Consider the following 19,538-nt stretch of genomic DNA (forward strand, 5'->3'; position numbering starts at 1 on the left):
AACTCACAATCCTCATATTTACAGTGGCATAAGAATTATATTCCCTCAACAAAAACTACATTGCAAGTTTAAATTTTGTTCTTTACCCACTCTGTTGATAAGGTGATATGAGCTCTCCTAATGCTGTGCAGTAGTACACAGTCAAAGAGCCCTGTCAGCCATAGAGTTAGAAGGGCAAACCGTTGTTAGTATAAAGCTTGTTGGGTTCAGCATCTTAGAAGTTGTATTTCATCTGGATGATGGTGGTGGATGTCTTTAATCCCAGCAGTGAGAAGTGAGAGGTAGGAGGATTTCTGAGTTTGAATCCACTCTTTTCTTCAGAAATAGTTCTAGGACAGCCAGGACTACACAGAGAAACCTTGACTCAAAAGGACAAAAAAGAAACTAACAGAAGGAAGAGGAGGAAGAAGAGAAGGTGAAAGAGAAGAGGGAAAGGGAGAAGGAGACAGAGAAAAAAGAGGAGAGAGAGGAAGAGAGGAGAAGAAGACGAAAAGGAGTAGGGGGATAAGAAGAAAGAGAAAAACAGGGAGAAGAAGAAGGAGAGGAAGAGAAGGAAGAAAAGAAAAGGAGGGGTAGAAGGAGGAAGAAAAGGGAAAAAAAGAAAAAATGTTTTTATTTTTCTCCTCAATTTGACACAATACCCGACAGAAACACCAGAAGAGAGCTGTGGTTTATTTGGTATGAATTCGGAGGGAAGTTCCTTCTACCAAAAATGCATGTCCCCATCCACAGTGGCAGGAGAGTAAGACGGCTTATCATTGAATGTTGGTGGATCTGGAATCCAAGAGCCAGAGCGATTGCAGGGCTGACCTGTGACACTTGAAGGCCCATCCTCAGCGATCGACTTCTTCAACACTTCATAATTTCCTAAGGCATCACCACCAGTAGGCAAGTGGTTATTAAGCACATGAACATTTAGGCACCTTTTTTTTTTTTTTTTTTTTTTTTGGTTTTTTCGAGACAGGGTTTCCCTGTAGTTTCTAGAGCCTGTCCTGGAACTAGCTCTTGTAGACCAGGCTGACCTCGAACTCAGAGATCCGCCTGCCTCTCCCGAGTGCTGGGATTAAAGGCGTGCGCCACCACCGCCCGGCTAGGCACCATTCCTGATTTCATCAGTAATAGGTTTAATAACTTACTTTATGCTCAACGTATGATGGTCTGACAGGATATAACCTCATCATATGTTGAGAAGCATTTGTTTTTATTTTAGTTTGTGAAAATAAATAATTAATAAAAGGGACTGTAATTTAGAGGCCAGTTGCCGATATAGCACCTAGTATGCCATATGCATTGTTAAAATCTCTTATGTATACTGTTAACTGGTCTCGATAGTACTAAGTGTTCTAATTTTAAATACAGTTTTATAATGTTTTCTTTGACAATACTAAAATGGTCATATTCATGAACACAAATAAAGGCTTGTTTTCTAAGAAAAGACTTCATTAGTATATTTTGAACACATGAAATAACACATGGGAATCCCTTCTGGCACTTACTGGCTTTCTGTATGCAAGAATTAAGTCCTTGTGATTGTGATATGCCTGTGCCTTTAAAAGAAATTCTTCTATAAGAATCAGCACATATAGAAAAAACCTTCCTCCTGAGCTAGGTTTATTTTTAGGTAAAAACCACAGAATAAGAATCTAATCAAGCTTCCTGTTATAATGTAAAGTGGAAATATAAAGATGCCTGATTATTTTGTGTTAGTACCAACTGTTTCACTCTATCATCTGTCTTTTTCTATCACCTCCACTGTGATGTCTTGGAATGGGGATCCTGACATGTAATAGAAAACTTCAGAGAAAACATTAATATGTTCCTTAGTTCAAGTAGCTCATGTTATCACAGAGGCAAATGAAAAGTCTCCCGACCTTTTCATTTACTTCTACGACAACAGGCTCGGAGAGGAAAGATTTTTGCCAGATGTTTTAGTTTTAAATTACAGTGCTATGATTGGTTTCATTTCTGGGTCACCCATAGCAACCATTACATGTGAGTGCAAGATGAGCAATGAACGCATGGGAAATCCTCAAGAATTTAAATGCAAATGCTGTGAATTATAACTAAGCATTTTAGCAAGATCATGCAAATTGACAAGTTTGTATTAATTTCTAGCATTTTCTTTTGTAACTTTTATTCATTTTTATGAGCAAATCCCAATCTGTTTTAGTGTCATGTCATTTTAAAAACCTCTTACATCAGTGGGAGCTTTGGTTCCTAAGACAGCATTTCAGAGTTACCAATTGTAACCTTTCTCTAGGAAACCCCAGAAACTCACCTGAGTACAGTTTCAGAAAGTCACTTCTCTTCTGTCTATTCATGTGGTTCCTGGGTTTTCTTTCAAAGAACAGAAGTCCAAATATTTCAAAAAGTAAGGCAAGCATGGTGGCACATGCTATCAATCACAGAACTCAGGAGGCAAAGGCAGAATGCTCTCAATGAGTTTCAAGTTTCAAGTGAATACCAGGACAGTGAAAGTTGCATAGTGAGACTGTCGGTTCCCAGCCCCATTGTCTTGTTTTTACACTGATGGCTTTCTATACAGTTTTAGTAGGCTTCTTTTTGTTCTGAGTTTCTTGACTTGCAGAAATCTAGAGAAGAGCTTTTTGCTCTGTATCATTGAACTCCATCTCAGACTTACGGAGGTCAGGCTCAAAGGAAGCACTGAATATCCACATGGAGCCATTGGGCATAAGTAAAACAGTAAATTTAAAGTGGGAAACAAATTCAGCCTCCTTGTCATAGAGAATATTAATGGTTGCGGTAACTCATGCTTGACACACTATGCCACACCCATTCAAGCATTTTTCTCATCTTCAAATGCTCTTAACATTAAAAAGCATGACATCAATACCTCATTTCACCTCACGGAAAAGGCTTGGCAAGGTTTCATTTTCAGACAATATTGTTATGAATGGTCTCATTTGTAAATGGTGGTACACTGTCTTGCATCTTTTGTCTTGCCTTCTTATTAGCTGGGGGCATATCAACAGCATAAATTTGAGATATTTAACATAACTCAAACAGCCTTTCAGAGTCTAACTAATAGTCTGTGAGATTCTGGATAATAGTTTTATATTCATGGATTATATGCTACTTCAACTGGTATGAAAACATACCTTCTTTTGGTAGCAATTAAATGAGTGGGTGACTGACTTTATTCTAGTCTGTCACTTGTGTATTCTGGTTTTTAATTGATACAAAGGTGATTGGCTTTATTGACATCAGATTTCTGCTCTGTCACTTGAGTTCCCAAATCTATACTGATAATATGAAAGTGTAAGCCACATTAACAATGAAGTCATCCACATGGATACCAAGATCAATTTTTACCAGAAACCTCTCTTGAATATAAAGTCATAGTCTCTCTTCAAAGTTGAGAAGTGGTACACTTAAATAAAATGAATAATAAGAAAATGCTGGTAGGAATGGCAATACATTTCATCATTTCCTTTTATGTATTGAAGATCTTCCCTATCTCTACCACAATCATTACATCATCTTTCTCATAAAGGCTCAGCAATGACACACCTAAACTTGAAGCTTTCACCAAAGATCAAAGTTCCTATTGGATAATATCACCTGTCCACTCTGCACCTTTCTTCTATTTCGATATAACTAGGTCCTCAGTTAAAGTTTGCTCCTAGTTCTCATCTTCCCCTAACATCTTCTGACCACCACTCTTTCAGCTTCACATTCCTGTCTCCCTTCCCAGCCACAAACTATGGCCAGAGTCTCTTTGACCCCGATGAAAGCAAGCAAGGGAATGGGAGGGCTGATAAAGAGCTCCTGTAGTTTTTAAAAACTCATGTTCTTCAAAAATGACAAAAATCATTATATAAAATAGTAGAAATATCTATCAGGATTAGAGACTAGTTCATTGGCCTGCTGACAAATTTTGTGTAAATACCCAGAAGGCTTCAAAAGGAAGTAAAGATTGGTGTTTTACACATCAACATTTGCCCCTCTTTAAAGCTTCATTGTAGAATGTCATCCCTACCAATTTTGTGATTTGTCTTTCTGTTTTACTTGTTACTGATAGCTTGTTAAGTTGCTGCCAGTTTTTTACTTGTTATTTTTCTCTAACTCATTGGCCCCTACCCCCACATAGATTTTGCTGTTCGTGTATAGGAGTCCTAGTCAGTAAGAGTCTTCATTTCTGTTAGTTATGATGTCCAGGACATAGATGTAGATAAGAATCCACACCGATATCTGAGAGTGTGTTAGAGGTGGCTCCTTACTTCAATGGATGAATTTCTAGCCTTGTGGATCCCTTATCTCAGCAGTCAGTATCACTATGAAATGAACTGTGATGCTTCTTCAAGTCATGGAAGCAACTTAGTTTCACAGTTCCACGTTGTATGGTATGTGCTATAATATTCAGCTCAATCAGTGCATCATGAAAGCTAGCACAGACAACACATATGCAAATATAGCTAGCTTCAAAAAAAGTAACCTTTACTTAAAGACACTTGAACGAAAGAGGAAGGAATGATAGATTAAGCTAACAAACTGTAGTTTATCCTGAGAAACAGTTCTGAAAATATGAATTAGAATCCACTGAAGGCTATAAAAATCAGATAGCCAGACATAGCCTTAGGATTTTGTTTTGGGAGTTATGGGGATGCCTCAATAATTTGTATGTTAAGCAAATTCTCTGGTGGTTACCCATCTGAGGTCCACAATTTGAGAACAGTGCATCTTGCTCAAGAATTGGGGAACTTCTTCTCTAATGTACCCACCAGGAATATTGTCAGATACGAAGATTATTCAGCTTCTGTTTCAGCCATGATAGCTCAGTTGTAAAACAAAAGCTGAAATAGATAAATCCTAAGTAGAAGATGTTCTGTGTTCTTCTGAAACTATTCCCAAGAGCAAGCAACAGGCTGGATGTTCACAGATACATAATCCGAAAGACTCATGCTGCACAAAGAAGTAAGGTAATTAATAATAATATTATCTTGAGCAATTAAATTTTTGTTTTTGTATAAATATCTGATCAAATATTCATTAAAAGCAAATTTTAAAATGACTTTTAGAAAGTTTATCAGGATTCAATTATTTAATTCTTTAATTATGTCCGACTTTACAATGAATAGTAGGTGTCGATGATAAGAAAAGTGACTAAAATTGATGAAATGTTTGTGTAAAATGAAAAAAAAATGATTGTTCTTGAAATTTCATTATTGTTCTCCTCTGTGAGCAGTTCTGTGTCGGTAAGACAATTTTCAGTTTTATATATTTACCAAATTACCTTTATATGTAGTATTAAAAATTATAGAGCCTCTAAATTTCTACTTTTCTTAAATACCTTCCTGTCTCTATACGTGTGTGTGTGTGTGTGTGTGTGTGTGTGTGTGTGCGTGCATAATTTTGGCATTGAACCCTAGCCTAGAGAATAAGTGCATGCATAAATATATGTTTAAGACCACTCTTTCTTAAACCACCTCAGTGTTCTTTGCATTATTTTTCCTATGGCATATATCATCTATCTATCATTTCATTTGTTCTTAGCCTTTCAACATGTTTTCAGTATCTGCTAACAGTTAAACAGTCTTTTCCTCCCCACCCCCTTGCTTATTCCCCATGTCTTTGCTTTTTCTCCCTGCAACTTTGTCTTTCAAATTCATGTTTACTTATTGTTTTTGTTTGATTTTTTGTGACCCTCTAATTAGAAACATAGCTGTCTGTGTAGCTGTCAATTTGGAGTTCTCCTTTGGTGCCTTATAAGTAGAGGAGTGGGTAAACAGCCAGAGATAATAATTCCCTATCTGTACGAATCTATTGATAGTTAATAGCTCATCAGTAGGTCCCCATGAACTCCTCCCTTTCCATGGCTGTTTTCTGACAGGGCTAATCTTGTGTGTGCTTAGTACAAGTAGCCAGAGATATTGTGAGCTGACTATTATACTGGTTATGTTGATTTTACAGGATGACATTCTATAACTTTGCATTCTGTCTTGCAGCTCTAGAAGACACCTTGCTCCCTTTACTATAAATTTCCCAGAGTCTAATAGGGTAAGATGTAAATATCTTGGTTAGGACTAAGTGTACAATGGTCTCTTATCCTTAGCACCTTTGACAGCCATATGACTCCTCATTCATTGCTTTTCACAGTTGTCTTTTGTTAATGAAGTTTTCCTGTCACAACTGACTCTAAATAACCAACTCAGAGACTTAGTAAAAATTGTAAATGTTTGGCTGATAGATTAAGCTTGTTACTAGGTAACTTCTACATTGAAATTAACCTGTATTTTTTATCTGCTTTCTGCCACATGGCTCATGGTTTGTTGTTATAATAATATCTACATGTCCTGCTTTCGCTGCATCTGACTGGCATCGTCTCTACCTCTGGCCTTCTTCATCCCAGCATACTTGGTTTGGTTGCCCCACCTATACTTCCTGCCTGTTTACCAGACAGTCAGCTTTTTATTAAATCAATAAACAACAAACCTTTATAGTTTACAAAAGGAATATTGCACAGCATTTCCCCTTTTGTCTAACTAACTAAAAATGAATTTTTTATTTTTAACATAGTAAAATTATATACAACAAAACAGTTATTCAGTAAGGATTACAGTTACAATATTCAGTATATTTATATTTGTCAAATTTATAGAAAATACTCATTATCTATCCTATCTTGGTGAGTTTAAAGTTTTGTACCTAATTCACTTTCTATCCTAACTAAGAAATCTTTGTCTGATTATTTAGTCTTTAACTCTCCAACAAAGACCACAGAACAGTGAAATACTACCTAGTGATAGAGACACCTGGCTGCCTAGAAAGTCACCCAAATTTCTTCTATAATGTTGGGGTATCCAAGTTTGGACTACAGGCCTAGTATATCGGGCGGACATTTCTGAGAAACAGGGAAGTTTGAAGGACTGTCTACTTTGTCTTGTCTAAGTTTGACAGTTGCTTTTTAAATTTCCATCCTGCTGGTCCAGTTTGGACAGTATACTCTCAACAATTGAGGCACGGCAGTTTCTTTGCCAAAATCTAAGTTTTGCCATAAGAAAAACAAATTCTATATGGAGTTTCTTCGATGTCCATCATTTACTCTGAAGTAAGATTGATGCTGCCAGGAGCAGTTGTGTCTTACTTTCAGAAAAAAAATATTAAACATATTAAATGTTTGGTCTGTAGGTCTTTGTAGTGTTCAATGATCATTTTTTATCTAAATATATGTGTATATGACCTTGAAAACATACCTAACATGACTATAAATTTAACTAATATAGAAGGCTATTAATCTGTATTTCTTAATTATACATTACAATTTTAAATGAGCTGCATAAGCACAAAACCCTAAACAAAGGTATAAATGTACATACAGCATAATAAAATTAATTTTAAATTTGTATCAATATATCACAAACCATACTAACAAAAAATATTTTGAAATTAATAGCTTTTTTTGATTAAAGTAGATTCACTAATCTACCTTTTTCCCTATCATTCTTATATCATACCCCCTCTTTGCTTTAGAAAGTGATCTTAAATTTTACTCTATTATTTAGCTGGGCATTTTTTGAATAAGATCAATAACAATTTGTAACAAATCCCCCTAAACAAAGGCAAACATTCATTATCTACTGAATAACCACAACCCACCCATAACCCATCTCTTGGGAATTTGGACATTGTACTCTAGAGTACTTCATGTTGTTTGTGGGTATTAGTATCATAGGGGAAACCTTGAAAAAAAAGAAAAATTGTTACATCTTAACTGGAATATTCTGTGGGCTGGATCATCTCAGTCAGCTGTCTTGAAGCATTTGGGATGCTGGATCACCTGAGCCATCCGTTTTATTGGAGTCTGGTCCCCTTGCTCTGAAAATACACAAACTTTTAAAAGTAACATACATATCTGAATTAATACAAGTAAAGACCTCACTATACAAGCCAGCCAAAGAACATTTTTTTAAATATTTATTTATTTATTATGTATACAATATTCTGTCTACGTGTATGCCTGAAGGCCAGAAGAGGGCACCAGACCTCATTACAGATGATTGTGAGCCACCATGTGGTTGCTGGGAATTGAACTCAGGACCTTTGGAAGAACAGGCAATGCTCTTAACCGCTGAGCCATCTCTCCAGCCCCCCCAAAGAACATTTTTATGTTTGAAAAGGTAAAATATAAATCACATGTCTTGATGCACTTCTAGGCATATATATATACATATATATATGTATATATATACATATATATATATGTATATATATATATGTGTGTGTGTGTGTGTGTGCGTGTGTGTGTGCGTGTGCGTGTGTGTGTGTGTGTGTTTGTGTATGTATATATCCCAGAATGAATTCATACCTTCTCATTTCTTGTGGAAATAAATCATAACCTCTCCCCCAAAGCAACACATATTTAACTTAAATTTTGAGTCAAGATATTTTTTAAATATATAGTTTGGTTTAATCTAGCAGCTTTTGTAATCCAGTGTCTCTTAGCAACAAAAAAATAAAGACAACATAACAATATACAGGGTTCAGACTCTTTGTGATGTGGAATTCCCCTCTATATGCTGTGAATTACACTGGTTAATAAAGAGGCTGTCTTGGCCTATTGATAGGGCAGAACTTAGGTAGTTGGGGAAATGTAACTAAATGCTGGGAGAAAGGAGGCAGAGTGAGAGAGAAACGTAGAGCCCCACCAGAGATAGATGTTGGTTATACACAGATTACTAAAAATGGGTTAAATTAATATGGAATAGTTGGCCAATATGAAGCCTAGAGCTAATGAACTAAGCAGTGATTTAATTAATACAGTTTTTGTGTGATTATTTCAGGGCTAAGTGGCCATCAAATAACTAGCAGTCTCTTTACAACATCTTTGTGCATTTCTCAACTTTACATGGCTTACTTTTTTTACATTACTCCCTTTATAAAGACTTTATTTTAAAATGATAGATAGATAGATAGATAGATAGATAGATTGATAGATAGATGATAGATAGATGATAGATGATAAATAGATAGATAGATAGATGATAGATAGATAGATAGATAGATAGATTAGATAGATAGATAGATAGATAGATAGATAGATAGATAGATGATAGATGATAGATAGATAGATGATAGATAGATAGATAGATAGATAGATAGATAGATAGATAGATAGATGATAGATAGATAGATAGATAGATAGATAGATAGATAGATAGATATAGATATGGTTGTCTATATCTTCCTTTCTGTGCATTTAGAACCATTTTAAAGCTTTTTCAGGCTTTATGTGGATATATGTGGTCCCAGTTATTGGACACCATTTAGTTGACAGAGGTTTCTTGTCTTGACCTCCTACCAGTTCCCAAATGATTGACTTGGAGACTTAATATTAGTTATAAATGCTTAGCCAATAGCTTAGACTTGTTACTAGCTAAATTTTACATATAAATTAACCCATATTTCTCATCTACCCTCTGCCTTATGATTCATGGCTTGTTATCTCATTTTCTACACATCCTGCTTTCTCTGCATCTGGATAGCATCTCCTCTGCTGCTACCCTTCTTCATCCCAGTACACTTAGTTTGGTTGTCCCACCAATGCTTCCTTTTTGGCTAGTAACTGGCCAGTCAGCTTTTTCAAAACCAATACAAATAACAATCTTTACAGTGTACAAAAGAATTATTCCAGAGCAGTTTTTCCTTCACAGTAGATGATGAAAAGATTAGAATGTTGATGAATATAGGCAGATATGTAGAGAAAGGTTTATGTTTGGATTACAACATTGGTACCCAAATTCTATAGCAACAGTGCACAAAGTAGACACATTTGAAAACTTTGTTATTGACTGCATATTGACTGCCTAATTCTCTAACAGTTATTCCCTGAAAATCTACTTCCCACCATGTTCTTTAGGAATGGAATATCCTAGTTTTTTTATTATGTAAATTACAGGTTGTATGCAATTTTATTACATATAATTTCAATAGTAGCCTTAATTAATTTTAGATTTTTTCTCTTGTCATCAGAGTTGTTGCTTTGATTTATAATATTTTAAACTATGAAACATCATATAGTTGCTGTATGTATATAAACCAACATATGTGTTTAATGCCTAAAGAAATTGATGCCAATGTCAAAATAAAAAAAAAAAATAAGGTTAGAATTGAAAAGCACATGTCCACATTAAGGAAACAGTCCCTTAAAATCAATCAGTAAGCAGGATTATTCATAAGTGTTGACCTTAACTACCGAGTGACAAATTTAACAAATTAAACATTGTCAACATTCTTTTAGGTTAAAATTACTTGTCTCCCGATAATCTCATTGAAATTGTCAGTTCTATCTAGGTTTGATGAAGCTTGTTCTTTATTCTGTGCTTTCTGTCACATTATTCTCCGAAGACTGCTTAGAGCCATGCTTTCTGTGCCCTTATCCTTTTATAGGAGAGAGAATATAACACTTTTAGCAGAACTTGCCTCCTTTATTTATTTCAAACAACTCTTACATTTCATGATGATCTATTTGTCTGTAAGACTTCTATCCAAACTTTGTGTATTACCTAGAGTGCAAATTCCTTTGGTTTGATAGGGTGTGACAGCACATGTCAAAGGCAATTGCTGTCAAACCTAATTAATTGATTTATCAAAAAGTTGGACATATTGAAGTTCAACTTAATTGAGACTGCTCATTACAAGTGATCTTTCAGAACAGGAATGTAAAGTGACTACAACTTTAAGGATAAGAGAAAAAGTTTGAGCAGTATGGAAAGCGAAAATAGCATCTGATGAGCAGATATGTACGAACCATACATAACACACACTATTATCTTCAGCCACAACGGCTGCTGCTGTAGTATAAGCTCTGCAAAGGAAGTCGGAGCAATCATGAGTATTTTTATAGCAAGCTGTTTGTGCTTTTATAGTTCACATTGTGTCAGCATTTTAATTATAAAATCTTTTTTGTATGAATCCATAGCAAATCTGTAAATCCACCAAAATAATATTTAAAAGCTCACTTGAATTTAAAATAAAATAATTTGAGAATATTTTTGAAATGCTTATCAAATGCCCATGAATCAAGTACTAAATGCATCAATTAGCATACAAAATGATGTTCTTCACAAAGTAGATGGTCACTGATTACAAACTCAGCAATCCAGAATTTTTGAAAATATAGAACTAAAGGGAAGAAACAAATAGATAATTATTGTAAAATATCAAGCGTTGCACTTTAATATTTAAAATAATAATTTAGATACCCCAACATCCATTTTAAACTGTATTTCATTTTTATATCAAAAGACTTTTCAAAATGAAATAAGCAAACTGTCATGTGTTATTTCTAAAACAAGTCTCACACAAGAATATAGGCAAACAAATAAAAATGCATTTTGCTTTGTTTTTGATTTAGTTTTGAGTAAAAAAGATTTTATTGAATTTGTATATATGTGATACGGATAACTTGTTTCTTGACACACGGATTTTTCTCCAACACTCTTTTAAGAATTAATACTGTAAATAAAAGTGAAAGATACATGAACCTCACTATGGCTCATCTACATTGTACTTTCTATTTATTCAATCTGCCTTCAACTGCATCTCCTATTATTTCATCCATCTGCCATGCTGTTGCTGATCCACTTCTCCCAAGCCATTGCCTGCTTTACCATATAGACTTTTTTCACTACCACTACTATCACCATCAACACTGGAAGAACTCTTCTCTTATGTTTTATTTTGTGGGTTTATGTGGCTACACACATACACACACACACACTTAATGAATTTTAAACATATAATCTCTGTATGAGGTATATGTCCTTCTGGGTCTGATGTATTTTGATTAACATAGCAATCTCCCATCTTATACATTTTTAAATAAATTGCATGATTTAATTTTCTTATGATTTTCTTTATGATATTTATTTGTAAATATATAGCACATTCAAAATATTTTTAATATATTTTTTTTAAAAATAAAATATAATTTCATCACCTCCAACTTCCCTTTCCTTACTCTAATCCTTGCCATGCCTTACCATGGCCTATATTTTTCTAATTATTGATTTTGTATATATTATATTTATTCATATGTTTGTGTGTGTTTGTGTATGTAAAATGTAACTTTTACAGGTAGAATGTTTACTGAACATGGAACGAACCCAAAATGAACTTATGATTCATGGAATAATTAATCAAAATTGTCTCTGAAATGCTTTCCCATGGTGATCTTGCAACTTCACTGCAGCCTTGACTATAATACACAAATGTACTCCCTTTGCAAGACATATGCCACAACAGCATGGCTGTAACAGAAAGAACAATGAGTAAAACACTTTAGCTGGGGCTGGAGAAAACTGTCAGCGATTCAATGCATGTACCACTGTTTCAGAAGACTCTCGTTTGCTTTCCAGTGTTCATATGAAGGGCTCAGGCATATTTGATGTCTCTGAAGTCCAAGAGATATTTATGAACAGGCACATACACAAACAAACAAACAAACAAGTAAATAAATAAAAAAGTAATGGGAATCAGCAAACTCAATGACATCTCTCAAGATCAATGATATCAATTCTCCAATAAAACACAAAACAAGTGAATGGATGTGAAAATAGGATCCTTCCTTCTGATATATTCAAGAAACACACTCTCACATCAAGGATAGATAGCACCCGGTGGTAAAAGGGTGGAAACAGATATTCCAAGAAAATGGCCGTAAGGAGCAAAATAGTATGACCATCTTCATATGAAGTCTAACAAATTAGACTTCAAATCAAAACTAGTCATAAGAGATAGGGAAGGATATTAAATACTTGTCAAAGGAAACTCCACTAACAAGATGCTGTGATTTTTAATATCCATGAAGCAAACACAAAGACAATTAAATCATAAAAGAAACACTACTACAGCTTAAATCACACACACACACACACACACACTGATAGTGGGAAACGTCAATGCTCCATTCTCACCAATAAATAGATGATATAGATAAAATACCGAAAGGGAAATTTTGAAGGTAACTGTCATGATAAATGAAATAGACTTACTAGATATTTACAGAATATTTTCATGCAAACACAACAGAATATACATTCTCAGAATATCATAGAACTTTTTCTGAAATAGATCACATATTCAGACACAAAACAAGTCATAACAGATACAAAAAATTAAAATAACATCCTGAATTCTATCTGACCAACAAGAATTAAAACTAGATATCAACAATACATAAAACAGAAAGCTAACAAATTCATGGAAATTGAACAATTCACTATTGAATGAAAAGTTGGGTAAATACAAATATTAAGACATTAAAGAGTTTCCAAACTTGAAAATTAATATGCAACATAGCCAAATATATGGGATACAATGAAGGTGGTTTGAAGAGACAAGTTCATAGAACTGAAAGTCTACATACAAAATTGGAGTGATCTCATACTACTAACTCAACACTTAATAGCTTCAGAACAAATGGAAGACGCCTCACCCATAAGGTTAGATAGCAAGAAGTAATTAAAATCAGTGTGGAAAATAACAAAACTAGAAATGAACAAACAGACAATAATAATATAAAAATCAACAAATGAAGGAGTTGGTGCTTTGAAAAACTGAATAAATCTGAAAAATTCTTACCCAAATTTACTAAAATGCAGAGAGAAATATTCAAATTAATAAAAAGAATTTGAAAATGAGACATGACAGTACACATCAATCATAAAGAAATACTCTTAAAAACCTGTATTTCAACAGACCTGAAAATGTAAAATAAGTTGAAAATTTTCTCAAACCTATCACTTGCCAAAGTTAAATTAAGGTTATATAAGCAATTTAAACAGACCTATAATCCCAGTGTAATAGAAAAAGTCATAGAAAGTCTTCTAACCACAAAAAAAATCCAGGATCAAATGGTTTTGATGCAAAATTTGTCTAGGAAGGCTAATGGCAATACACCTCAAATTATTCCACAAGATAATAACGAAAGGAACATTGTCCAATTTGATTTAGAAGGCCATAATTACCCTGATACCCAAACTACATAAAGATAAAACTAAGCAAGATAATCACAGACCAACTGTCAATAAGAACTGTGGTGGTATGAGTAAGAATGGCCCTCATACGCCTATAGGGAATGGCACTTTTAGAAAGTGTGGCATTGTTGGAGTAGGTGTTACTTTGTTGCATAAAATGTATCATCAGGGGGTGAGCTTTTATATCTCATAAGCTTAAGCCAGGCCCTGTGTGTCACTGTTACTTACTGATGCCTGGGGATCTAGATGTTAACTCCCAGCTACCTCTCCAGCACCATATCTGCCTGCAGGCCCCCATGCTTCCCACCATGACAATAACTGACTAAACCTATGAAACTGTAAACCAGTTCAAATTAAATGGTTTTCTTTATAAGAGTTGTAGTGATTATGGTGTCTCTTTACATCAATAAAACCTTAACTGAGACAGAATATACATGCAGGAAATTCTCAGTAAAATACCTAGTAAACTGAATCATCCAACATGATTCAAAAAGATCATGCACCATGATCAAGTAGGTTTCATGCCAGAGTTAGAAGATTGGAAAAATATGGAAACTGATCAATATAATCAACCATATAAACAAACTGAAAGACAAACCCACATGATCATCTCATTAGATGGAAAAAAGTACTTTGACAAAATCCAACATCCTTTCATGATAAAAAGTCTTAGAGAGACTAGGGATACAAGGAAGATGCCTAAACATAATAAAGACAGTTTATACAAGCCCATAGATAACATCAACTTAAATAGAGAGAAACTCAAGGCAGTTCCACTAAAACCAGCAAAAGGAAAAGGTTGTCCTCTCTTTTCTTATTTATTCAACATAGTACTTGAAGTGTTAGACCAATAAGACAACCAAAGGAGAGCAAGTGGATACAAATTAGAAAGAAGAAAGTCAATGTATCTTTATTTGAAGATGACATGATAGAGTACATAACCGACCCTTAAAATTTCACCAGAGAACTTCTACAAATAATAAATACTGTCAGCAAATTAGCTGGATATGAAATTAACTCAAAAAATTAGTAGCCCTCCTATATACAAATGACAGACAGACTTGAGAAAAAACAGGGAAACAATAGTTTTCAAAATAACCTCAAATAATATAAAATATTTTGGATTAAGTCTAAGCAAGTGAAACACTTGTATAATAATTTGAATGCATTAAAGAAGGAAATAAAAATATTGGAAAATGGAAGGATTTCCCATGCTGAAGGATCTGTAAGATTAACTTGGTAAAAAATGGTCATTTACAGTAATAAATTAAAATTAAAATAATTTCCAGATTCAACATCCCTACCATAATCTGAATAGAATTCTTCATAGATCTTAGGAGGACAATTCTCAACTCCATATGGAACCCCCCAAAAAAACGGTTAGTTAAAACAATGCTGAAAAATACACAAGGTGGTTACAAGATACTTCACCATTTCAGATCTCAGATTTACTAATTACAATGCCACAATAGCAAAAACAGCAAGGTATTGGCAAAAAAAGGAACCCAGACACTCTAATCAGTGAAATCAAATTTAAAACCCAGACATAAACAGAAACACCTATAGATACCAGATCTTTGATAAAGAAGCCAGAAATACACTCTTCAACAAATAGTGCTGATCTATCTGGATGTCTGTATGTAGAAGAATGCATATAGATCCATATCTATCATCCTACTGAAGGCTCAAGACTAATTGGATCAAAGATCTAAAAATAAAACCAGATATACTTAACTTGGAGGAAGATAAAGTGGAAAATAGCCTTGCACTAATTGGCACAGTAGAAGCCTTTCTTAACATAACACTGACAGTGCCAGCATGAGATCAAAAATTAAGAAAAAGGACCTCATGAAACTGAAACATTTCTGTAAAACAAAGGACACCATCACTTGAACAAAGCAGAATGGGAAAACATTTTTACCCACTTCACTCCCAATGAAGAACTAATACGCAAAATATATAAACTGTTCAATAAACATGATATTAATAAAGCAAATAACCAAATTAAAAATGGGTCAAATATCTAAAGAAAGAACTCTCAATAAAGAAAAACTGAAGTGTCTGAGGAACACCTAAAAATGTTTAACTTCCTTAGTCACCATGGAAATGCAAACCAAAAATACTTTAAGAGTCCTCTCAGAATGGCTAAGATTAATAATACAAGTGACAACTCTGGCTGGCAAGAAAGTAGAGCAAAAGGAACACTCATCCATTGTTGTTTGGAGGTAAACTTATATAATCATCATGAATAATCAGTATGGCAGTTCCTCAGAAAGAAAAAAAACTTATTATATATCAATATCTAGATATACCACTCTTGGGTACATACCCAATGAACACTTTGTCTTTTCACTGAAACAGACAGTAAACCAACTGTTCATTTCTCCTTTATTAATAATAGATAGAAATTAGAAACAAAGTAAATGTCCCTCATTCAAAGAATGGATAAAGAATACATAGTACATATATACAATGGAGTAATAAACAGATCTTTTAAAAAATTACATCATGAAATTTGCAGGGAAATTAATGGAATTAGAAAACTATATGTTGAGGGAGATAACCCAGAACCTAAAAGATAACTGGTATATAATTGCTTATGTCTTAATATTAGGCATAAATAAATGATAACCAGAGAGGCCCAAAAGCTGCCAAACAATCCTCCTGGGAGAGCATCAGAGGCCATCAACTGCCAGGATTGACAAGTGACAGCCAGGGAGCAATGACAGAATTGACTTTCATCATTGGCTTCCAGAAGCCTCTTAAGAAATTTTTCTGGGAAAGAGAACCTGTGCCCCAGGCAGCATCCACTGCCATTCTTGAAAAGGGATGATTACCTACCACTTTAGGAATCACCAGAACCTCAGTCCACCTACACCTAGAGGGTTAATCACTGGTGTATGGCACTGCCTTCACTTGGAACGTGAAGAGTGACCATCTGAGACTTGGGCTCACTTGTATCTGGAGGAGTAACCACCAAAAGCTCTGCTCTGCCTGCACCTAAAGAAGCATTCAGTGAAGTCACAGTCCCCAACTAATTGGGAGAAGGTGAGCCACCTGAAGCACAGGTGCTACCTACACCAATTAGATGAAGAGACTGATAGACAACAAGATAAGAACACACTCAACAACATAAGGAGCAATACTGCACCACCAGAAACTAATGGTTCTACAGTAGCAAGACCTAAACACTCCAACGCACATGAAGCAGAACAAAATGACCTTAAAATAACTTTATTAAGATTATTGAGACCCTTAAAGAGGAAGCAAAAAAAAAATCCTTTAAAGAAGTATAAGAAAAAACAAACACAAAAAGAGAAAGAAATCAACAAATTCCCTAAAGAAAACCAAGAAAATACAATTAAACAAGTGAACAACACTATTTAAGACTTTAAAACAGAAATAGAGGTAATGAAGAAAACACAAACTAAGGGAATTCTGGAAATGAAAAATTTATGTAAATAATCAGTAACCACAAATGCAACCATAAACAACAGAATAGCACAGAAGAGAGAATTTCAGGCATTGAAAATAAAAAAAAAAAGAGGAAACATTCATTAGTTAAAACAATGTTAAATCCAACAAATGCCTACACCAAATATCCAAGAAATATGGGACACCATGAAAGGACCAAAACCAAGAATATTATGGATAAGAAAGGAGAAGTCCAATTCAAATGAACAGAAAATATATTCAACAAAATCATAGAAGAAAAAATTTCCAACCTAAAGAAGTATATGCCTATAATGGTACAAGAAGCTTACAGAACACCAAATAGACTGGAACAAAAAAGAAATTTCCCTCCCCCACATAGTAGTCAAAATACTAAGCATACAGAATAAAGAAAGAATATTAAGAGCTGCACAGGAAAAAGGTCAAGTAACATAAAAAAGCAGAACTATCAGAAATATACCCAACTTCTTAATTAAAGCAATGATAGCCAGAAAGTCCTGGATAGGCATTATTCAGACACTCAGTGGTCATGGATGCCAGCCCAGACCATTATACTCCAAAAATTTTCAATCACCATAGACAAAGAAAACAAGACATGATAGAACTAGATTCAAACAATACCTAGCCAGAAATCAATCCCTACCGAAAATAATAGAAGAAAATCACAACCCAAAGAAGTCAGCTACATCCACAATAGATGACACAGGCTATAGATGACCTCACATCAGCAAATCCCAAAGAAGGAAAATGCACACACAATGCCACCAGCAAAAGAAAAACAAAAATAACAGGAACTAGCAATCACTTGTCACTAATATCCCTTAATATAAACGAACTCAATTCACCTATAAAAAGACACAGGCTGACTAGATATAAAAACAGAATTCATCCTTCTGCTGAATAAAAGAAATACATGTCAACCTCAAATGCAGACATTACATCATATTTTGATGCTTGATTATAGGAAGTGGTGCTACTTGACAAAAATTAGGAGATATGGCCTTGTTGGAGTAGATATGTTGGAGAAAGTGTGCTACAGGGGGTGGGCTTTAGGGTTTCAAATATTCAAACCAGGCCCAGTATTTCTCTCTTCTGGCTGCCTATCTAAATATAAAAATTTCAGTTACCTCTCCAGCACATGTCTGTTTGCATGCCACCTTGCATACCACCATGTTGATAATTGATTAAAACTGTGAGATTATAAGCCAGACCATTAAATATTTCCCTTTGTAAGAGTTGTCATGGTCATGATGTCTCTTCCTGGCAATAAACATTGACCAACAAACCCTTAAAGAAAATTGGCAACTTTAGCAGAACTCATCAACTATCCACAGCTTCTCAGCTAAAGATTAGGACATGAAAGCCCTTTACTCTTCTTTTCTGGAATGTTAGTGTGGGAGTTCTTCTGTCTGTGTGCTTTTCTTGGTTAATGAATAAAGAAACTGCCTTGGCCTATTGAAAAGGCAGAACTTAGGTAGGTGGGGAAAATGGAAATGAATGCTGGGAGGAAGAAGGCAGAATTAGAGAGAGACACCATGGAGCCTCCAGAGTCAGGCATGCCAAATCTTTGCAGTAACCCAATGCCACATGGTAATATACAGATTAATAGAAATGAGTTAAATTAAGATGTAAGGGTTAGCCAATAAGAAGCAGTGTTTTAATTAATATAGTTTCTGTGTGGTTATTTTTGTTCTGGGTGGCCAGGACGAACAAGCAGTCTCCTCCAGTAGAATGTTGACTGGCAATGTTGTACAGGTCTTATCCAGGCTGTCACAGAAGCTGTGAGTTTATGAGTACACCAGTCTAGTTATGTACAGAAGTCACTGTTTCTCTCTGGTCCTCTCTGACCTTTGGCTCTTAGGATCTCTCTGTTTCCTCTTACAAAGTATTCCATGGTCATGGGGAAGGAGAGTGATACAGATGTCCCACTTATGGCTGAGCATTCCAGTGGCTCTTATTCTCTGCATTTTGGCCAACTGCAAGTCTCTCTGTTAACCACTCTCCAATGAAAAAAGAAATTTGTCTGATGATGTCTGAGAGCTACATTAATCCATGAGTACAAAGACACAAATTTGAAGGCAGATTGAT

At 34.8% G+C, this 19,538-nt stretch overlaps 1 pseudogene; it reads right to left on the bottom strand.

Annotated features, from left to right (window-relative positions):
• Nucleotides 1-2,537: 2,537 nt before the first annotated feature.
• On the bottom strand, nucleotides 2,538-3,667 carry LOC119807456 (annotated as a pseudogene).
• Between the last annotated feature and the right edge of the window lie 15,871 nt (nucleotides 3,668-19,538).

Source organism: Arvicola amphibius, chromosome 2, assembly GCF_903992535.2.
Source record: "Arvicola amphibius chromosome 2, mArvAmp1.2, whole genome shotgun sequence".
Lineage (NCBI taxonomy): Eukaryota > Metazoa > Chordata > Mammalia > Rodentia > Cricetidae > Arvicola > Arvicola amphibius.